Source organism: Schistocerca gregaria, chromosome 1 (genome assembly GCF_023897955.1).
Source record: "Schistocerca gregaria isolate iqSchGreg1 chromosome 1, iqSchGreg1.2, whole genome shotgun sequence".
Lineage (NCBI taxonomy): Eukaryota > Metazoa > Arthropoda > Insecta > Orthoptera > Acrididae > Schistocerca > Schistocerca gregaria.
Window position 1 is genome coordinate 168509200 of NC_064920.1, and position 21284 is coordinate 168530483.

The following is a 21284-nucleotide window of genomic DNA, read 5'->3' on the forward strand; positions in this document are numbered from 1 at the left end:
GACCTCGGGGAGGATCAGTTTGGATTCCGTCGAAATGTTGGAACACGTGAGGCAATACTGACCTTACGACTTATCTTAGAAGAAAGATTAAGAAAAGGCAAACCTACGTTTCTGGCATTTGTAGACTTAGAGAAAGCTTTTGACAATGTTGACTGGAATACTCTTTTTCAAATTCTAAAGATGGCAGGGGTAAAATACAGGGAGCGAAAGGCTATTTATAATTTGTACAGAAACCAGATGGCAGTAATAAGGGTCGAGGGGCATGAAAGGGAAGCAGTGGTTGGGAAAGGAGTGAGACAGGGTTGTAGCCTCTCCCCGATGTTATTCAATCTGTATATTGAGCAAGCAGTAAAGGAAACAAAAGAAAAATTTGGAGTAGGTATTAAAATTCATGGAGACGAAATAAAAACTTTGAGGTTCGCCGATGACATTGTAATTCTGTCAGAGACGGCAAAGGACTTGGAAGAGCAGTTGAACGGAATGGACAGTGTCTTGAAAGGAGGATATAAGATGAACATTAACAAAAGCAAAACGAGGATAATGGAATGTAGTCAAATTAAATCGGGTGATGCTGAGGGAATTAGATTAGGAAATGAGACACTTAAAGTAGTAAAGGAGTTTTGCTATTTAGGAAGTAAAATAACTGATGATGGTCGAAGTAGAGAGGATATAAAATGTAGACTGGCAATGGCAAGGAAAGCGTTTCTGAAGAAGAGAAATTTGTTAACATCGAATATAGATTTATGTATCAGGAAGTCGTTTCTGAAAGTATTTGTTTGGAGTGTAGCCATGTATGGAAGTGAAACATGGACGATAACTAGTTTGGACAAGAAGAAAATAGAAGCTTTCGAAATGTGGTGCTACAGAAGAATGCTGAAGATAAGGTGGATAGATCACGTAGCTAATGAGGAGGTATTGAATAGGATTGGGGAGAAGAGAAGTTTGTGGCACCACTTGACTAGAAGAAGGGATCGGTTGGTAGGACATGTTTTGAGGCATCAAGGGATCACAAATTTAGCATTGGAGGGCAGCGTGGAGGGTAAAAATCGTAGAGGGAGACCGAGAGATGAGTACACTAAGCAGATTCAGAAGGATGTAGGTTGCAGTAGGTACTGGGAGATGAAGCAGCTTGCACAGGATAGAGTAGCATGGAGAGCTGCATCAAACCAGTCTCAGGACTGAAGACAACAACAACACTCCTATTTCCTTTCTTGAATATTGGCGTGACCTGTGCTACTTTCCGGTCTTTAGGAACAGACCTTTCGTCAAGTGAGCGGTTGTATGGGATTGCTAAGAAGGCACTATTGTGTCTGCATACTCTATAAGGAACCTGATTGGTATACATCTGGGCCGGAAGACTTGCCTTTCTTAAGGCAAGTTGCCTTTGAGTTGTTTCGCAACACCTATGATATATACTTTTATGTCACATGCTAATAGCTGTTCTGGTTTCGAATTCTGGAATATTTACTTGCAATATTTATTTGCAATAAACCGCATAGCTGTATCTATCAGAGCTCACCAGAAATAAATTTTTGTAATCGGGGGTACAGTTTATGCACACCCAGTACTAATAAGGACAATATGGATGGTTTGGAAAATGAGGTCAAGAGAACCCAACAAAAGAATAAGAACAAAGGAAAAAACAAGAAGTGTTTAGCGTTCAGCATGACCCGAAGGTAAATTACTTCCGTTGCTACCTCCTTTTATTGTTAGTAATTACAGATATTTTTGCCAGTGTTTTAATGAGCGATATTTACGACCAGCTTCTCCTTTGCGCTACTTTCCCCTGTGCGAAAATATGGACCCTTCTCTCTCTCATAAAAAGCAGTAGAGCTACCAGATGAAAATCTGTGTCGCCCTTTATGATTCTCAGAAGCGTTGCTGTGTCAGTGGTTGGTAATGGGTGGCTGGCACTTCATTTTCCGATACTAATTAGAGGCAACATAAAACGTGAGGCAATGACTTTATGTCAAAGAGCACTGACTGAAGCCAGGGGGCGCGGCAGATCACCATGTTTTTTGTGCCCAAAACGAGTTTCTACTTCGTGCGGAACTTGCCCTCTATACTTCAAGCCACTAAATTGACATTTATGTCTGAGTATGTACATAGATACGGCACACTTTCACGGACTAATACCCATGATCAGACACTTGAGAAAGTAATCTGTTGACGCGAAATTTCATTCGTTAAGCACATTTTAAAACACGCACCTACCAAAATGAACATTTTTCGGTATGTCATCACTGGAATGGCGGTTTTAGTCAGATCAAAACATGCTGTGTAAATTGTTTCAGATTAGGCACATTTAAATGTACAACAAAAATTGTACACTTCAACGTGAGGCAAATTCTTCCTTTCTCTCATATAATATTATCTTCAAGAAATATTTAGGTCAGTCTAAACGCTGTCTATTTTTGCATATTCCATAATACGTAGTTGTCATGATTTTAAGTAACCATTACACTCAATAGTGTAGATTTATTCTATTATCTCATCTGTCACAGGAAATTTCAACAAGTGATATCACACTTACAGGTGACAATTACTGAACTTTATGAATGAACGTAACTTACTTAGAGACTGCAGTATGCACACACTTTATTCAACATTTAAACGTCATTGCAGATATAAGGATTTAGGTTGTGACATGTTAGATATGCGTGCCATCACTGGCTATGATGTGGCGCAGACAAATAGCGAAATTCTGTAGGGCTGTTTTCAGCTCAGCAGTAGTTTTGGGGTTATTCCTCTACACCTTGTTTTTATTATAGCCCCACAAAAAGGAGTCGCATGTGTTCAGATCAGGAGAATATGGCGGCCAATGGAGGCCCACGCCAGTGGCCTCTGGGTGCACCAGAGCCAGAATGCTTTCCCGAAAGTCCTCCTCCAGGACATCAAACACTCTCCTGCTTCGATTGCGTCGAGCTCCATCTTGCGCGAACCACGTCTTGTCGAAATCAGGGTCACTCTGGATAATGGGGATGAAATCGTCCTGCACAACCTTCGCGTACCGTTCGGTAGTCACCGTGCCATCAAAGAATATCACACAGATTGTTCCGTGACTGGACATTGCACAGCACACAGTCACCCACTGAGGCTGAAGAGACTTGACGATCGGGAAATGCGGTTTCTCAGTCCCCCAAATGCGCTAATTTTGCTTATTGACGAGCCCATCCGAATGAAAGTGGGCTTCATCGCTAAACCAAACCATACATGCGGATACTATTTCCCATCATACTCCACGGCCAACAGTGCAGTTTGAACGTCCTAACGCAAACCGTTTAGAAGTTATGACGACTTTACTTCATACAGTTCAATAATTGTCACCCTGTACATGATCATGTTATTTACAACTCGAGTACTCTGTCTCACAAATTCTGTACTTCATTTCACAAAATTATGAAGTAACATGGTTTAGGGCCATGGAAAGTGAGACCAAAATGCGTAACTTTGAAATGCAATAGATTCTGTCTTCCTGCATACCAACTCAAAGATCAAAATGTATAATTGATGAAAGTGTGCAATACTTCTCACCACGATTGTGTATAGGTAGCATTCTTACTGAAAGAGAACTGATGAAGATTTAGTCAAAGTATGTAAAAGTTAATGCCGTTTGGTACATAATGTATTACTTTGCTGTGCCACTGTTTTCAATAAATAATTTAGAATCTCCGTATATTTTCTAAAACACTTTTTACATTTTAGATATACAAAGAAAAAATAGTTCAGGAACCATATTCACTGCAATATCCATAACAACTTAAATGGAAACGTTTTCCCTACACCTATATATTTCTTATTTAATGAAACAAAAATTACTATGCTTTTTTAAGTGACCATTATAGATAAAGTTCCAGTGAAAAAAAATTTAAAGCGTCATGGCTCCTAGAAACGCTCTTACAGATGCAATAGTTAATGTTTCTCTAATGTTTGAGATAATAATAATAATGACAAAAGTTAAAAAGTAATAACGGCAATGTAGTGCAAGTGTGTGGCAATACGTTTCAGGAATATGTTGGTATATCGTATTAGGCCGCTAGTAGAAACTATTGTAGTCACTAGAGCAACCTTTTGTAAAGAGAAGCAACAAAAGAAATATCCATATCTGGACAATTTGTTAAGTGTAAGAATTATTTGAAGCGGAATATCCATATGTGAAACTTGCTCTTTCGTTCTTTGTGTCTTTTAGACCATGTCTATTTATTTCTTCCAGAATCCAAGAAAATATTAGCATTTGCACTTATGATGATAACTTCAGTCTGCTACAGTCCAGTACAGTCAAGACTATCAAAAGTTCCCAAGGACAACCAGATAGCTTGTAAAGTGACACATCAAAAACTCTTGTGTATTTGGCACATTCCAGAAGTGTGGAAATTTAAAGACGTTTGAAGAATTCATGACCTCAGTGCCTTCCTGTTCGGATGAAATTATTAGTTAATATTAACGGAATAATGACAAGTCGGGATGTGTGGTTAAAGTGATGCTGAAAGGCTCTACAGATGTTGTTTTCAAAATGTTGGGCAACAAATTATATTTTCTTACCTAATGTTTCACCTAAAATAAACTAAGTTTTCTTTGAAATGACAAAAGCCTAAAATCTTTTAGTTATCATGATTTAAGTTCTTCAGATTTATTTCACCGAGAACTTCTCCGCTGCTCATCAAGGTAAAGGACACAGTGCTCACTGGAGTAAAGAACGAATCATTAATTACACCGAAATGGCTAAGACGGTTACAGGACCAGTTTCATATACTATTATATCTGATAATTTACTACATCATAAACTATCTTGCCACAACTGGCCATACTTTTAATCAGAAAATACTTTAGAAACTAAGAAATAAATTTTGTAATCTTGAAGTGGTGGAAATATTCTCTCAACATTTCAAACAACAGAGCATATCAGCCATTACGATTTTCAGGAAAGAAGATTATGGTCTTGTGTAGAACTGGCATTTCTTTTGCACATCTTATGCAAAAGAGCTGCTGATGGTGTTGGAAGAATATTGAAACATATGTGTGGCAGTGTGTGAAAGCTACACAAACTCTCATTACTCACTGCCCAACTTTTGAACAATGTGCAGAATCAAACGGCATTGAAGCAATATCGATTGTTTTCCAACCACTCAGATCCACAGTTTCCGAACCGCTAGGATATATACAGTTAAAATAGGTTAATTGTTTGAGGAAGACAGTGTACACTTTTAACTAATAAAATTTTTGCAAATCACAGTACTGAGAAAGATTCAACCAGGAATCCTTACATCATCAGTTTCGATGATGAAAACTTTTCACTTTCTATTGGTCAGTGCGTTAATGTTAAACCAGAGTTAGGAAAATGACATCTGCACAAATTTGTTGGGCAACTTGTAAGTCAATAATGTGCGAGAACATTTTAGTACATTCCTTGACAGACTAGGCAATAAATTTGTATGCCATTTGTATGATATTTCCCAAGTGTTGTGTACTTTCAAAGATCCTATCAGAGATCCTCCGAAAAGAATACTTCACTTCCATCTGCACAAATGTCACGCCCATAAGAATGGAATCGCTTTTCCTCATAAATCTGTTACTGATATAATATAATATAATGAGTTCTATGTATTTACATAGAATTTTGTTGCTGTGGACAAAATCATTTTGCATTTTCACTCCACAAGCAATTAAATGGCTTTTAAAAGTAACACAAAATGATCTTTCAGTGCCAATTTATCCTTGACGTGGGCACTCATCTTAAGAAATAAACGCTTGCCTCTACACATGCCCAAAACTTCATTTATCATTAAATCTGTAGTATTCTATGGACAGACGCATTTGCCTCCATTATTGCTAGAACAAAACACTTGCTCTGGACATATACGAATACAGACATCAACAGCATCATCTGCAGGCATAACAATTGCATCACGATTCTTTTTCTGTATTAGAGAGCTGGAAGACAGTTACTGTCACCTCTCAGAGCACTCACACAGACTTCACATTTAACTTTCTGTTCTAAATATCTCATAACAAAACATAGAAAGATCAGTCTAACGGTGCTAGAGATTTAGTTACGATCATGCCTAACTGCACTGTCAGTCTCAATTGATATTAGGCACTTTCTATTTGTTGTTTAATTAACACACTCTAATGGGGTGAAGGTCCTCAGAACAGTAAGAATTGATGTGTGACCAAATTCGGTACAGCCATCTTTACCTGATTGGCTTATCTCATGTTTAACGATGTAAAGTGCTTCGCAGATGGACAATTGTTCCAATCTCCACGTGACCTTATGACGCCAGGTATGATTTCCAAATAATATTGGGAACATTTATGTATGGGCAAATAATTAAGCACAGGTCTACACGAATTTCGTCCTGTTAATTGAGAATAAAAATGCTGAAAATTTGAACTGCAAAACAGAAATCCAACAAAACCAGTTTTCGGGTTTTACTGAACGATTCGATCACAAGTATCTTTCAGTTTTAGTGAAAGTAAGTACTGACTCACTTCAGTGAGGAATTTGTTAACTTTTTCACAGTTAGCAACAATTACTGATTTCTTCCAATTTGCTTTGAACTGTGCTCCTTGAATTCCTTATATTAAAAAGGCGATTCATTACTCTAAAAATTTTGCAGTAGCAATGCAATTAACAAAAGCTGGAAATCCTAAGGAAGATGGTTCCTTCAGGGTATCAGCTACTGAATCACAAAAAGCTCAGTAGATAATGACACTTTCAACTTATTCTTGAACCAATTAATGTGACATGTGCGCGACTTATTAGCTACATAAATGCTCTCACTTTCCTGGAGTCTATATGGACCTCCAATGAAAATAAATTATGTTCCCATCAGAATCAATTAATTCCTTTTTCTCCCCGAAAGTATTTCTCACCAACGCAAGTATCAGAGATGGATCAAGGAAACATGATTGTAGATATTAGTAACATTAAAAGTGCTACATAAAGTTAATGGCTCCAGAGGAAAACCATGAGAAGTGGTCATGGCAAGATTTGACGAACCACTGTCACCCCTCCAAGTTACAACTTCTGCCGATTCTACAAGAACAATACATTTCTTCACCAAGTTTGCTCTTTGAGCTCTATTCATGCTTGCAGTTAAAGAATATTCAACAGCCATAAACTGCTATTGATGCCCACAAGCATGCATGGAAAACACTGAGCCTCTTGTTAACGTTTAACAATCCGATTTCACAGCAGAGCCCATGTCAAAGTAGCCAAAGTATTTATGGCCATCGAGACCCACATGCTGCCTTATTGCCATGACATCCGTTATCAGACCACGAAGAACAGGATAGTCTGAACTACTTGAGGCAGCTTTCACTCTCAAAACTTCAAATGCTTCACTTGTGAAAACAGATGCTTCATCCAAAGTTTGATACCACTTACTTATTGTTAGAGGTTGTGGCAAGCAAGTATCAAATTACTTAATCATAATCTCTCAATGAATAAAAATTAAGCGTTAAAGTAAAAGACCTCAAAGCTGCACCATATTTTCTAGGAATAACAGAGGTTATAGTTTTTTTTTGCAAATTGACATGACAACAATTGTTCACTTATTCCTGACATACTCTTCATCCATACAGTTATTCTTTTACAGTGCCTTCATTACATAATGAAAATTAGTATTTTGCTTCTTGAGGTGACGATCTTTTTTCGTTTATCTTTCCTTTCTGCTGAAGAAATTTTATTTTGCTGGTTTTCTTCACATACATTGTTCAATTTTGTCTTCGGATAAGCAAGAGATATATCATGTGGTGTGTGAGTATTGATAGGAACCTCTTCTGGCAACACTACAACTCAAACTGTTTCACGAAAATCCAAAAGTATCAACATGTGTGACAATATTATTATTTCCATAAATTATCGTCTCTGGGGCAGTGGTGCCTTGTCTCTATTCTGTGCTTCATTGATTGATTGATTGTCGGAATTAAAAGGGACAAACTTCGAGGTCATCAGTCCCTTTGTTTCACAGATCCCTAAGTATTCTGGATACACCCTTTTTTCTCTCTTCCCACACTCAATGATCTCCGCTGCCACTTTGATGATATAGACTAAAAACTGATTCTCATCTACCTTCCATCATCCCGACCTCCCGTTACCGAAAATATTACACACGAGTTGCAGGTAAGGCATGAGGCAGGCTAAAGAAGTTCTGCCATATAAATTTATTCTACCAAAGAGATCCACAGCAGAAAATAGTTGGGGATCACTGCACTAGTTGTTTCATATTGATTGTAAAAACTATTCTCTTGAGAACTTGTTGATAGTTGATTCAACTCTTCATCATGATTTACAGACAGGAACCTACAACATTACAACATTTACTAAAGTGTACAGCATGTATTCAGCAGTCTAAGCTCGAGTCCTACAGCCATCTATAGTGATTTTGGCATATAATAGAGTTGTGTTATTTATAATATTGCCGGTAGACATCAACGTGATACCAAATATATTTTACTGTCTTGTTGGAGTACTAACAGTTCCTCTTAGAGAGTGGTTAGTGGTTGTATAATTGCTGATAACCATCATTTGCAACTACTACAACATTACAGTAACACAACTGTTTTGTATAGCTATTTTGAGCAATAAATCTCAAACTAGAACCACTCAGTACAGATAACAGGATGTTAGCAGAAATTTCCTCTGCCAGGCAGTTTCTGAAGGCATTAGCAGATATCGTCGTGTATCGCACGAAATTAACTATTAAAGGAAGTGAAAATAAGCATGGCATCGCACATGTTGCTATAAACAAAGCTTGTCTGTACTAGTCGCCTCATCACAATATGAGTAAGAAAACAGTAACAGAAATACTTTTGGCGGCTTTACGTATCCTACCCACGCTAAAGACACCAATCCAGCCTCAGCAGCCCATGCAAATCACTTGTTAATTTGACAATCACACAGACATTCTGCGAACAATCACTATATACGTAGTTTTTTCAAGAAGCATAAAAACTTTGCAACACAATAATTGACTCAGAGCACAGCAGTCATTTGTACAAAACAATCATAGCCTGAATTATACCTTTTAAATAAATCATCGCTTATTGGTCACAATATTCACGCGATGGATTGTCTCAAACGTAAACAATGAAGTAAAATTCTACACATGGAACCACACATGTGTAGCACAAATATGTATCACGCACTAAAAAACTACAATCATGTATGAAACATCTAGTGTGACTTACGCTATGTAGGTAAAAGGGAAACTAGGACAAAACGCACGGCGCAGAGCCGTCTCCGAGTCGAACATTTAATAGCGACGTTCCATCAATGTCAGCTTCTCGGAAATGCTCTGAACGTATTCTATTGTATTTTGTCGGTTCCCAGCCTTTTCGCCGCAATACTTGATCCACAAACTTCTCCTTACAGTGTCCTTTGGGAAACTACGTATCGTAAACATAAAAGTTTGAAGGCAATCACGGAAGCACACACTCATTATTTAAACCAGAATCCGCAGGCTACATAAGTAACCAGTCGTACAATATTATTTTAATGAACAACACAGCAATGGGCAAGCGCTAAACAGAATTTTTTGGTCTCAAAGAAAACTACATCTACATCTACAAGGACACACTGCAAACCACATTTCAGTGCATGACAGAGGTTTCATCGAACCACATTCACAATTCTCTATTATTCCAATCTCGTATAGCACGCGGAAAGAACGAACACCTATATCTTTCCGTACGAGCTCTGATTTCTCTTATTTTATCGTTTATCACTATGTAGGTCGGTGTTAACAAAATACACTCCTGTAAATGGAAAAAAGAACACATTGACACCGGTGTGTCAGACCCACCATACTTGCTCCGGACACTGCGAGAGGGCTGTACAAGCAATGATCACACGCACGGCACAGCGGGCACACCAGGAACCGCGGTGTTGGCCGTCGAATGGCGCTAGCTGCGCAGCATTTGTGCACCGCCGCCGTCAGTGTCAGCCAGTTTGCCGTGGCATACGGAGCTCCATCGCAGTCTTTAACACTGGTAGCATGCCGCGACAGCGTGGACGTGAACCGTTTGTGCAGTTGACGGACTTTGAGCGAGGGCGTATAGTGGGCATGCGGGAGGCCGGGTGCACGTACCGCCGAATTGCTCAACACGTGGGGCGTGAGGTCTCCACAGTACATCGATGTTGTCGCCAGTGGTCGGCGGAAGGTGCACGTGCCCGTCGACCTGGGACCGGACCGCAACGACGCACGGATGCACGCCAAGACCGTAGGATCCTACGCAGTGCCGTAGGGGACCGCACCGCCACTTCCCAGCAAATTAGGGACACTGTTGCTCGTGGGGTATCGGCGAGGACCATTCGCAACCGTCTCCATGAAGCTGGGCTACGGTCCCGCACACCGTTAGGCCGTCTTCCGCTCACGCCCCAACATCGTGCAGCCCGCCTCCAGTGGTGTCGCGACATGCGTGAATGGAGGGACGAATGGAGACGTGTCGTCTTCAGCGATGAGAGTCGCTTCTGCCTTGGTGCCAATGATGGTCGTATGCGTGTTTGGCGCCGTGCAGGTGAGCGCCACAATCAGGACTGCATACGACCGAGGCACACAGGGCCAACACCCGGCATCATGGTGTGAGGAGCGATCTCCTACACTGGCCGTACACCTCTGGTGATCGTCGAGGGGACACTGAATAGTGCACGGTACATCCAAACCGTCATCGAACCCATCGTTCTACCATTCCTAGACCGGCAAAGGAACTTGCTGTTCCAACAGGTCAAAGCACATCCGCATGTATCCCGTGCCACCCAACGTGCTCTAGAAGGTGTAAGTCATCTACCCTGGCCAGCAAGATCTCCGGATCTGTCCCCCATTGAGCATGTTTGGGACTGGCTGAAGCGTCGTCTCACGCGGTCTGCACGTCCAGCACGAACGCTGGTCCAACTGAGGCGCCAGGTGGAAATGGCATGGCAAGCCGTTCCACAGGACTACATCCAGCATCTCTACGATCGTCTCCATGGGAGAATAGCAGCCTGCATTGCTGCGAAAGGTGGATATACACTGTACTAGTGCCGACATTGTGCATGCTCTGTTGCCTGTGTCTATGTGCCTGTGGTTCTATCAGTGTGATCATGTGATGTATCTGACCCCAGGAATGTGTCAATGAAGTTTCCCCTTCCTGGGACAATGAATTCACGGTGTTCTTATTTCAATTTCCAGGAGTGTATTTTCACCTTCGGAGGAGAAAGTTGGTGATTGCAATTTCGTGACAAGGTTTTGTTGCAGCGAAAAAGTCTTTGTTTTAATGATGTCCAGCCCAAATACTGTTTCGTTTCAGTGATACTCTCTCCCCTATTTCGCGATAATACAAAACGTGCTGCCCTTTGAACTTTTTCGATGCACTCCGTCAATCCTACCTGGTAAGGATTCCACACCGTGCAGCAATATTCCAAAAGGACGACGGACAAAGCGTAGAGTAGGCAGTCTCCTTAGAAGATCTGTTACATTTTCTAAGTGTCCTGCCAATAAAACGCAATCTTTGCTTAGCCTTTCCCACAACATTTTCTCTGCGTACCTTCCAATTTAAGTTGCTCATAATTGTAATTCTTAGGTATTTAGTTGAATTTACGGCCTTTAGATGTGAATTATCATGTAACCAAAGTTCAACGGCTTCCTTTTAGCACTCATGTGGATAACCTCAGACTTTTCGTTCTGTAGGGTCAACTGCCAATTTTCGCAGCATACAGATATATTTTCTAAATCGTTTTGCAATTTATTGTGATATTCTGATGACTTTACTAGTCGATAAACGACTGCCTCATCTGGAAACAACCTAACATGGCTGCTCTCCCAAATAGTTTAAATAAATAAGGTACAGCAGAGGGCCTATAACACTACCTTGGGGAACGACAGAAGTCATATCTGTTTTAATCGATGACTTTAGGTCAATTACTACCAACTGTGACCTATCTGACAGGAAGTCACGAATCCAGTTACATAACTTCAATACGCAGGCAATTTCACTAAAAGCTGCCTGTATGGTGCAGTGTCTAAAGCATTCCGGAAATTCAGAATCAATCTGAAATCCCTTGTCAGTAAAAGTCAACACTTCATGCGAGTGAAGAGCTAGTTGTTTTTCACAAGAACAATGTTTTCTAAATCCATGACGACTGTTGTCAATAGACCGTTTTCTTCGAGTTAATTCATAATGTATGAACACAATATGTTCCAGAATCCTGATGCATATCGACGTTAATGAGATGGGCCAGTAATTTAGTAGATTATTCCTACTACCTTTATTGAATGTTGGTGTGACCTGTGCAACTTTCCAGTCTTTGTGTACGGAACTTTCGTCGAGCGAACTGTTGTATATGATTGTTGCGTGTGGAGCTATTGCATCAGCATACGGCGAAAGGAACCTAATTGGTACACAATGTGGGCCAGAAGACTTGCTTTTATTAAGTGATTTAAGTTCCTTCACTACTCCGACGATATTTACTTTTACATTACTCATGTTGGCAGCTGTACTTGGTTCAAATTCTGGAATATTTACTTCGTGTTCTTTTGTGAAGGCATTTCAGAAGATTGTGATTAGTAACTCTGCTTTGGCAGCACTGTCTTCGACCGTATCTCCATTGCTATCGTGCATAGAAGGCACTGATTGTGTCTTGCCGCTAAAATACTTCACATATGACCAGACTCTCTTTGTATTTTATTCCAGGTTTAGAGACAAAGTTTCGTTGTGGAAACTATTATAAGAATCTCACATTGAAGTCCGCGCCAAATTTTAGCTACTGTAAAAGATCGCCAATCTTGGGGATTTTGCGTCTGTTTACATTTGGCATGTTTTTTTCATTGTTTCTCCAACAGTGTTCTGACCCATTTGTGTATCAAGGAGGATCAGCTCCGTCGCTTGTTAATTCATTTGGTATAAATCTCTCAATTTCTGCCGATACTGTTTCTTTGAATTCAAGCCACATCTGGTCTACATTTATGTTGTTAAATGGCAGAAAAGCTGGCTTCACTTTTCCGGCGTTAGGGTATCTCCATAGATACTAACCTCCTTGTTGCAAGCAGTACGCGAAAAATATTGTACGGTATTGTTGTGCACTGGGAATTATGCTTTATGCATAATTGCGCATCGAATGCTGATGTATCGTTATCAATTACAGTGCAGAAAATTAGTTATACAAAAGTAACCTTTAATTATGAAAAGGGTAAATAACTTACAGAAATATTTGATACACCACTGAATGCAATATATCTTCAAGTTTTATCCCCTCCTAACACTCTTAGTCTCCAACGTTCCAGCTAGGTAGCAGGCGCGAACGAGTTATGCCAATAGTCATTATGGAGCCGTATAATGATGCAGAACGTGCGCAGTGTTTTTTACGGTTTCTAGAATCCAAATACCCTACTATAGTTCAGGGACAATTCAGGACTAAATACCGCAAACCACCACCTCGAAAGACCACCTACACTTAAGCGCCAAAGAAATTGGTATAGACACTCAGATTCAAATACTAAACAGGCAGAATACGGCGCTGCGGTCGGCAACGCCTATATAAGATAACAAGTGTCTGACGCAGTTGTTAGGTCGGTGACTGCTGCCACAATGACAGATTTAAGTGAGTTTGAACGTCGTGTTATGCCTCGTGAGCGAGTGATGGGACACAGCACCTCCGTAATAGTGACGAAGCGCGGATTTTCCCGTACGATCATTTCACGATTGTACCATGAATATCAGGAATTACGTAAAACATCACATCTCCGATATCGCTGCCGCCGGAAAAAGATCATGCCAAAGCGGGACCAACGGCGACAGAAGAGAATATTCCAAAGTGACAAAAGTGCAACACAATCGCAAATTGCTGCAGATTTCAATGGTGGGCCATCATAAAATGTCAACGTGTGAAATATTCAACAAAACATCATTGATATGGGTTTTCGGAGCCAAAGGCCCACTTGTGTACCCTTTATAACTGCACGACACAAAGCTTTACGCCCCTTCTGGGCCCGTTAACACCGAAATTGGACTGCTAATGACTGGAAAAACGTTGCCTGGTCGGACGAGTCTCGTTTCAAATTGTACCGAGCGGATGGAATTGTTTGGATATGGACACAACCTATTGAATCCATGGACCCTGTATGTCAGCAGGTGACGGTTCAAGCTGGTGGAGGCTCTGTAATGGTGTGCGGTGTGTGCAGTTGGATTTATGAGGGATCCCTTATAGGTCTAGATACGACTCTGACAGGTGACACGTACGTAAGCATCCTGTCTGATCACCTGCATCCATACAAGTCCATTGTGCATTCCGACGGACGTGGGCAATTACAGCAGGACATTATTGAGCATATCTGGGATGCCTTGCAACGTACTGTTCAGAAGAGATCACCATCCCCTCGTACTCTTAGTGATTTATGGACAGCCCTGGATGATTCATGTTATCAATTCCCTCCAGCACTACTTCAGACATTAGTTTGCCACATCGTGTTGAGGCACTTCTACGTGTTCGCGGGGCCCTACATGATATTAGGCCGGTGTACCAGTTTCTTTGGCTCTTCAGTTTATTGTTGACTGGTAAAATCCTATCAGCGAAACTGTCTTTGTCACATAGTATCCTGGGTCGGGATCGGCCAGCTGTCTCTGAGGCACCAATTGAAAAAGTGCCGAAGTCTTACTTCGTAGACAAGATAAAGCAACGAGATCTGCCAGCTTAGAACTGAATATGCCTAATGTTACAGTGTCGAAGCTATTACGGAGACACTTGTCACTGAAACTCTACAAATTGAAACTGTCGTAAGCTTTAACAGAAAGGGACAAGGAAAGGTGAGTTTTTATAGAAATGCTTAACAAAATGCAGACTGATGATGATATTCGCAATAAAATCGTATTCAATGACGAAGCCACCTTCCATATCTGCGGTAAATTAAATTATCATGAGATTCGGATACGAAGTGAGCAGAAACCCTGTCACATTATTGAACGTGTATGGAAAATGTTTAAAGTACAAGTTTTTGGGACTGAAAGTTGTCACAAGATTTATCGTCTTTTCTATTTTTGACGAGTCAACTCTCCTACCTGGATATGCTTGAACACTATCTGATGGACCTAGTACAATAGGCATTGCGGACACATTTTCTTTTTCAGCAAGATGGAGTGCCGCACATTATCATTGTGAAGTTGTCGCGTATCTCCGTAGGAATGTGTCGATTTGGATTGGACGTGGTGAAACAGTATCCTAGCCACCATCCTGACTTGATTTAACCCCAACGGACATCTGCGTATGGGGTTACATTAAAGACACTGTCTTCATTCCTCCGCTTATGGGAAAATCGACGAACTGCGACAACGGATAACAGAAGCAGTTGCCAGTGATCAAGGCTTACTTAATTGCGTTTGGCATGAAAGTGAACATCTGTCGTCTTACAAAAGGTAGCCACAGTGAACGTTTGTAAACAAGACTTGAAGGCATGCTGCATTCAGTGCTGTATTAAACATTTCTGTAAGTTATTTACCTTTCACACAATTAAAGCTTACTTTTAAATAATTATTTTATTAACACGCTGTACTTGTTCAGCACATCACGGTGAAGGACTCGACAGAGATACATAATGGCGAGTAAATATTGCATCTCTCCCCACGTACGCCTAATGTGCAGTAAATAACAACGGGAAATATATATACATGATTAACCTTCACTTCTTACAGGGGGTAATCAAAGATTGGAAGCACTCATCTATTCACCTGCACATTGTTATTTACGTAAGATCTTGATTCAAACCTGAGTGGCCTTCTAGTCGACAACAGTGAACTTAGTCAATTAGGCCATCTGAATACACAAACATTCATTAGCGCGGTTTGTCGCTCCTAATATTTCTCTTTGCACCAAAATAGTGCAAAACATGACAATAATATGGGACCGGAAACATCCTGTGTAAAGGTTTCAGTGCCTTAGTACTAGTACCGAAATGCGTCATATATATATATATATATATATATATATATATATATATATATATATATATATATATATGGTGGTGTAATACTGTGTACTTACCATTCTTATTCGGCGACTGAAAAATTTCTTCATACATACAGTGACTCAAAATTAGCGTTTTAGGTTGGTTTATAATTAATAGTGAAAGGTGTGTGTTGTGATAAAAAGTAGCAAAGTATTCTCATAAGCAGTGATAGCTAAGCCCTGAAATTTTAAGCTATGATATAGGTACAATAATACATATGGTCCAGAAAACAATTTGGAAGTACAATATGACACGCAGTGTTTAATATAAACACACACACAGGCACACATATGCAATCAAGCGGAACTGAACATTTTAATACTAAGCAGTCAGCAGTGATTCATGAGGAAAGTGATTAAGAATTGAACAAGCCTTTGCTTTCTGCTTGTAATGTCCAGTTGTGCTGTTACTTTAAGTTCAAAGGACTAACTCAGCTGCCAGAATTAACATATAATTTATAGATGTGGTTGCTGGCTCACGTCACAGTAATAAGTGAGATCACAATGCAGGCCGTTTAGCTGTGAGAGACCGTCGAATCAGCATTCGTCGACATACCATGTCCGCATCTGTAACATGAATGGATGCAAGAGAAGCTATTTGTTAGTAAAAACTTGACTACAACTATATATATCTCATGTATCAGAATATTCATGGACCGTAAGAAGAATCCTCGATAGACAATAAGAAGGCGGCGATGCATCGCGGTACTGTCGTATACAGGGTGGTCGGAAATTACCGTTACAGACATCTAGGACTTATGGAGGGGAGTGAGTACATCGTATTTTGAATAGGAACTCATGTCTGGAAACGTCTTCCAACAAGACTACAGAGCGTCAAAGTTAAACGCACAGGCGTCTATAAATGTACGTATACACAGGGTGATTCCGTGATGATGGAGAACGATAAAAGTATTAATTTGGATTAAGGATCCTTGTACCGGAAACGAACGAGTCGAAAGTTATAAACAAAAACCGTGCTGATATCTTTGATAGTTGAATGTATGTACCGGATATTGCGTTGCGAAGAGTGTAGGGTTGGAGACTTTCAGTGGCTGTAGTGTGGACGAAAACGAGAAAAATGTCCAATAAAGTGGGCTCTAAAGTGCGTACCTTAAGGGCTATGAACACTTGCTCAGTAGAGGAGATGTGTTTCACTTAAGCGAAGATGAACGAATGGTCATAGCTCCTCAGGTATACAATTTAAAGCCCACGTTTCTTGGACATTTTTTCTCGTTTATGTCCAGACTACTACCACTGAAAATTATCAACACTGCATTATTCGCGACGTACATTTACAGACGCCCGTGCCTATATCTTTGACGCTCTGTAATCTCGTTGGATGACGTTTCCGGAAATGGGTTCCTATTCAAAATACGATGTACTCACTCCCCTCTACAAGTCCTAGAAGACTGTAACAGGAATTTCCAACCACCCTGTATGAGTAACAAAAAATGATAGGTTTGGCTCGAAATTATTCAGAAAGCAGTTAGTTAATAGGTACACTGTTTAGTCAGAGTAATGCGATCAGTTGTCTAAAACCGAACGAGGTGTAGCAGTTTTTAGGACACTGGGGTGGCATTCGGGAGAACGCCACATTGATATAGATTTTCCATGATTTCCCTAAAACGCATCAGGCAGATGCCAGGATGACTCCTTTGAAAGAGCACGGGCGGCTTCCTTCCCCATCCTTCCCTAATCTGTTGGGACCGATGACCTCGTTGTTTGGTCCCCTCCCCTGAATCACCAACCAACTTGTCAAAAGCCTGAACCAACTTTTGCAGAGTAGAGCACTGCAAGACATACAAGAAGAGTCAGTGAGGTTATGGAAGGTACAGAAAGGGACGTTGGCCCATGCCGACTACAGTGCCATGGTCAACCGCGCTGGATCCCTCTGTAGACGAACCATGACATGAGAGTCCGGTCGAGGTGGTCCCACAGATTCTCGATTGGGTTTAAATTCAAGAAGTTTGGCGGGCACGGTAATACGGTAAACTGATCCTGGTGCTCTTCGAACCACGCACGTACACTGCAACTTGTGTGACAGGGTGCATTGCCTGATGGGAGATGCCATCATGCCGAGAAAAAGAAACTGCATGTTGGGATGGAGTGGCCGCCAAGAATAGATGTATACTTTTGTTGATTCATTGTGCCTTTCAGAATGACAAGATCACCCAGGCAATACCAGAAACACAATCCCCAGATCACTACGATCCTTCCTCCACCATGGACCCTTTCAATGATTGTTATAGTGTGTTTGCTTCCAGGCGTTTCAGTCTGTAGACGCCAACACCCATCTGCCGCATGGAGCACAAAACGTGATTCATAGGGAGAGGCCATGTGTCGCCACTCAGTGGACGTCTACTTGTGGTGTGTATTGCGTATGAAACCGGGGACCTAGGAACTACGGAGAGGCTTCGTCCCGCTATAGGCCTCAGTGGTTCACGACCCCACAACAGACCACAGCAATCCACTCATCCCCCTGCAGCCCCACATCGAACCCAGGGCTATTGCGCTGTTCGCCTCCCCCCCCCCCCCCCCCTCATAGAATCCAACCTGCCCTGCCTCTGGAACATCTCATACCAGAGTAGTGTAACCCCAGATGTTTGCACGGATGAGTAACTATGGTGTTTGCTTAAGTGGAGACAGTGTTTGTGCACCAGTAGCTGACATAGTGTGACCGAGGCAGACCAAGGGGAACCAGCCCGCATTCGCCGAGGCAGATTTATTTATTTAATCGTATGGTTAGGGCCCCCCGTCGCGCAGGTGTTCGCCAGATGCCGTTCTGTCAATTCGATACCACTTCGGCAACCTGCAGTCGAGGAGGATGATAGGATGATGATGAGGACAGCACAGCACCCAGTCCCTGGGCGGAGATAATTCCCCGACCCAGCCGGGAATCGAACCCAGGCCCAGACGATTGACAATCCGTCACGCTGACCATTCAGCTATCGGGGCGGACACCGAGGTAGATGGAAAACCGCCTTAAAAAACACAGGATGGCCGGCACACCGGACCTCGACACTAATCCGCCAGCCAGATTCGTGCCGGTGACCTGCATGCCTTCCCGCTCGGGAAGCAGCGCGTTAGACCGCACGTATAGCCAGACGGGCTCCGCTTGTGGTACTGACGTCCATTTTCAGCCTTCGTCTCCGATTAACAGCAGTCAGCATTGGCGTATTAATCAGCTGCCTGCTGCGTAACATTTGCTGATCGGTCGTTGAGGAGACACAGTTGGTAGCCCCTTGTTCATCTGGATGGTCAGATGCTCAACAGCTGCACGTCTCTTCACCCGTAAACATCTCTGCAGCCGTCGTTCATTCGTGTAATCGATGGCTCGTGGTGCACCGAAGTTGCCTCGGCGCTGGTATTAGATAGCGCCATTTTGCCATGCATGGTATACTTTAACCGTGATAACTGATCCCAGGTTTTAAGAAAGGTGACGAAATGGATTGTAGTAATTATAGAGGGATATCGCTATTACCAGTATGTTGCGAAATTTTCTCGAATATTCTGCTAAGCAGGCTTACACCACATGCAGATGAAATTTTGGGGGATTACCAAGCCGGAGGAACAGATCGACTACAGACCAAACATTCACCCTGCGTCAAATTTTGGAAAAGAAATGGGAATACAATAAACCAGTTCATAATCCTTTCACAGATTTTACAAAATCATATGATTCAGTACTGCAGTCAAAATTGTACTGAATTCTTTTGGAACTTTGAGTACGAAAGAAGTATGTTAGACTTACAGAAGCGAGTTTGAAAAACACAAAAGGTAGAGTACGAGTGGGGAAATTGCAGTCAGAAGAATTTGTAATAAAGAACGGACTTAAGCAGGGAAATGCCCTGTCTTCGCTACTTTGTCTCCGCTACTTTTTAATTTAGTCCTAGAATATATTGTACGAATGGCAGCAGATAATTCAGAGGGTGTGAAGTTAAATGGAAAGATATTAGGGTATGCAGATCACCTAAACATCATTAGCAATACGAAAGAATCTGTAACTGCAAATGCGAATGCGTTAATCAAGGCTAGTGAAGACGTAGGTCTAAGGATAAGTGAAGACAAAACTAAATACCTGGTTACTACTAGAATGCCAACAGCAGTAGATCAGGGAATGTTAAGAGTTGGAGACATGCAGTTTGAAAAAGTGAACACATTTAATTATCTAGGCGTGAACATCACTTCGAGAAATGAGACTGAATCCGAACTGAAGAAGAGATTACGGGCGGGAAATGCGTGCAACTTTTCACTGAATAGACTACTTTCATCACGGATATTGTCTAAGAATTTAAAGATTAGAATATACAAAACCATTATTCTACCAGTTATGCTGTATGGGTGTGAGACCGTGCAAAATGAAAAGCCGTTTCGAGTATTTGAAAACAAAATTTTGAGGAAAATTTTCGGAGCAAAAAGGGATGACATTAGTGGAAAGTGGCGAAAACTGTATAACGAAGAGGTTCAAGAACTCTATTCAAGCCCTGACATAATGAGTATTATTAAATCACGTAGGCTGCGATGAGCGGGTGACGTAGCTCGAATGGATGAGGGCAGGGCAGCGCGCATTGTTGGGCACCAAGAAGGAAAACGTCCTGTGGGGAGACCGAGGAGTAGATGGGAGGACAATGTGATTTGAGGAGCCTAGGTACTGAAGGTGAATACCTTCAATAGCCCAAGACAGGGACAGATGGTGAAAATACGTTGCTGCGGTAATGGACTCACGATTCCGGTATTAGCAGTAAGTAAGTATGGTATACTTTAACCGAGGTAGCACGGGTGTTGTTTACAAACTTAGCCGTTTCGAAATGATAAGGGAACAATTGACAGGAATAGGGGAAAGCAATACAGTAGAAGACGAATGGGAAGCTCTGAGGGATGAAGTAGTGAAGGCAGCAGAGGATAAAGTAGGTAAAAAGACGAGGGCTAGTAGAAATCTTTGGATAACAGAAGAAATATTGAATTTAATTAATGAAAGGAGAAAATATAAAAATGCAGTAAATGAACCAGGCAAAAAGGAATACACACATCTCAAAAATGAGATCGACAGGAAGTGCATAATGGCTAAGCAGGCATGGCTAGAGGACAAATGTAAGGATGTAGAGGCATATCTCACTAGGGGTAAGGTAGATACAGCCTACAGGAAAATTAAAGAGACCTTTGGAGAAAAGGGAGCCACTTGCATGAATATCAAGAGATCAGATGGAAACCCAGTTCTAAGCAAAGAGGGGAAAGCAGAAAGGTGGAAGGAGTGTACAGAGGGTCTATACAAGGGCTATGTACTTGAGGACAATATTATGGAAATGGA